The 2500-nt window shown below is 49.4% G+C and overlaps 5 non-coding genes across 5 annotated transcripts in view; 3 read left to right on the plus strand and 2 right to left on the minus strand.

Moving 5' to 3' along the window:
- Positions 1-1218: 1218 nt before the first annotated feature.
- TRNAK-CUU (transfer RNA lysine (anticodon CUU)) lies at positions 1219-1291 on the minus strand. The gene has a single exon. It is a non-coding gene; the product is annotated as a tRNA-Lys (tRNA).
- Positions 1292-1428: 137 nt separating this feature from the next.
- TRNAG-GCC (transfer RNA glycine (anticodon GCC)) lies at positions 1429-1499 on the plus strand. The gene has a single exon. It is a non-coding gene; the product is annotated as a tRNA-Gly (tRNA).
- Positions 1500-1953: 454 nt separating this feature from the next.
- TRNAG-GCC (transfer RNA glycine (anticodon GCC)) lies at positions 1954-2024 on the plus strand. Its single transcript has one exon. It is a non-coding gene; the product is annotated as a tRNA-Gly (tRNA).
- A 244-nt stretch (positions 2025-2268) lies between these two features.
- On the minus strand, positions 2269-2341 carry TRNAK-CUU (transfer RNA lysine (anticodon CUU)). Its single transcript has one exon. It is a non-coding gene; the product is annotated as a tRNA-Lys (tRNA).
- A 137-nt stretch (positions 2342-2478) lies between these two features.
- Positions 2479-2500, plus strand: part of TRNAG-GCC (transfer RNA glycine (anticodon GCC)) — a 71-nt gene continuing 49 nt past the window's right edge. Inside the window, exon 1 of the tRNA in view lies at positions 2479-2500. This exon is cut by the window's right edge and continues 49 nt beyond it. This is a non-coding gene — a tRNA (tRNA-Gly).

The raw sequence follows: 2500 nt of genomic DNA on the forward strand, positions 1-2500 counted from the left end.
GCATAATCCAACAGTCAGCGCACTTTCGCTGCCACCAGCTTCGATTAAACGGGTCCGAAGCTAACCCAACACAACAGTAAGAGTTGCGTTTTCCCTTCAGAAGACTTAGGGTACGGTTTTTAGATCATGGAGAAGAACTAACATATAATAGTATATCCCATTAAAAATTAGGCAGTGCGTTATCAAAAATATTTTATAAAAAAGTTACAAATGAGACAATTGCAAATATGTACATGGGTAATTATAACATAAAGGGAATAAAAGAGAACAGATAACACTCACATGTTAAAAGCATGACAAGCATCCAGGCTAGTGGAGCTTTTCCATATGTCCCAGCTCATTTGGACGTGCTGCTGGCTTCAGGAGACAAGCAGTCAGGAAGAGATCTAGCAGAGAGACTCAGCTGGGCAGCCTGCGACAACTTAATACCTTCCGGCTTTGACATCACAGAAGGGCTGGCTTATCCAGACCCTCCTCTCTCTACATTCTGCCTAAACTTTAAACTATTCTTTCTAATTTCTATAACTTCACTACAAAACACGCCATAGTTCTACCAAACTCATCATTCATCTCAGATTAACGTGGGCATTCTAATGAGATCAAATATGTCCTATCTGGGATACATATTTCCAGAGAAATCCCTACTTCTTTACCAGATGGAGTTAGAAGCTCGTGTTTCGCGGGTTGTGTAGATACACCGAGTGAGAATAAAAATATATATTTTCGTATTTCTAGCTTAAATCGTTGCCTAATATCTAACAAAAACTAAACAAAGAATCTTTCATGAATTTTTGGAGCCATTTTTCCAGTTCTGACTGGTGAAGGTGGGAGGGGTGAGGGACTTTCCTCTGAGCCTGGAATTTACGACCCAAGGCAATAAAACCCCCTTCTAGCATACAGTCTGTAGCCCAGAGAGAAACAAGTAGAGTCAGCTAGGGAAGGGGGGGTTTAGCCTACCTTATGAGCTGAAGAGCAACTAAACTTATATGATATTTCATACCATATCGTGACAACCTCGTTTCATCATTGACTCTGCAGACACTTTCAAAAACCACAGGGCTCACGCTGCTCTTCATGGGCTCCCCATCCTTTTGGGCCTTCCCTTCATCATCCAGGACTAGGCAGTTTCTCATGTTTTGCAGCAGAAGGGGCATTTCACAAGGGGCCATCTGGGTTGACAGGAGTTAGCACAAGCAGTAAAAGGAGGCAATAAGAAACCGCCCAACGTGGGGCTCGAACCCACGACCCTGAGATTAAGAGTCTCATGCTCTACCGACTGAGCTAGCCGGGCTTCCGTCGACCACCGGCCCTGCGGAGCTGCACGCGGTCCAGTCGGCCGAAGGTGGCCATCAGACCCTGGGACTGGTGGACACCACAGAGAGAGACCCTGGGACTGGTGGACACCACAGAGAGAAAAGACACATCCAAGCATTGGTGGTTCAGTGGTAGAATTCTCGCCTGCCACGTGGGAGGCCCGGGTTCGATTCCCGGCCAATGCAAGCTAGTTCTTTTCCTTGTTTGTTGACATTCGCAGTGCACCTCGTTTCATCATTGACTCTGCAGACACTTTCAAAAACCACAGGGCTCACGCTGCTCTTCTTTGGCTCCCCATCCTTTTGGGCCTTCCCTTCATCATCCAGGACTAGGCAGTTTCTCATGTTTTGCAGCAGAAGGGGCATTTCACAAGGGGCCATCTGGGTTGACAGGAGTTAGCACAAGCAGTAAAAGGAGGCAATAAGAAACCACCCAACGTGGGGCTCGAACCCACAACCCTGAGATTAAGAGTCTCATGCTCTACCGACTGAGCTAGCCGGGCTTCCGTCGACCACCGGCCCTGCGGAGCTGCACGCGGTCCAGTCGGCCGAAGGTGGCCATCAGACCCTGGGACTGGTGGACACCACAGAGAGAGACCCTGGGACTGGTGGACACCACAGAGAGAAAAGACACATCCAAGCATTGGTGGTTCAGTGGTAGAATTCTCGCCTGCCACGCGGGAGGCCCGGGTTCGATTCCCGGCCAATGCAAGCTAGTTCTTTTCCTTGTTTGTTGACATTCGCAGTGCACCTCGTTTCATCATTGACTCTGCAGACACTTTCAAAAACCACAGGGCTCACGCTGCTCTTCTTTGGCTCCCCATCCTTTTGGGCCTTCCCTTCATCATCCAGGACTAGGCAGTTTCTCATGTTTTGCAGCAGAAGGGGCATTTCACAAGGGGCCATCTGGGTTGACAGGAGTTAGCACAAGCAGTAAAAGGAGGCAATAAGAAACCGCCCAACGTGGGGCTCGAACCCACGACCCTGAGATTAAGAGTCTCATGCTCTACCGACTGAGCTAGCCGGGCTTCCGTCGACCACCGGCCCTGCGGAGCTGCACGCGGTCCAGTCGGCCGAAGGTGGCCATCAGACCCTGGGACTGGTGGACACCACAGAGAGAGACCCTGGGACTGGTGGACACCACAGAGAGAAAAGACACATCCAAGCATTGGTGGTTCAGTGGTAGA

Source organism: Ranitomeya imitator, chromosome 2, assembly GCF_032444005.1.
Source record: "Ranitomeya imitator isolate aRanImi1 chromosome 2, aRanImi1.pri, whole genome shotgun sequence".
NCBI classification, from domain to species: domain Eukaryota; kingdom Metazoa; phylum Chordata; class Amphibia; order Anura; family Dendrobatidae; genus Ranitomeya; species Ranitomeya imitator.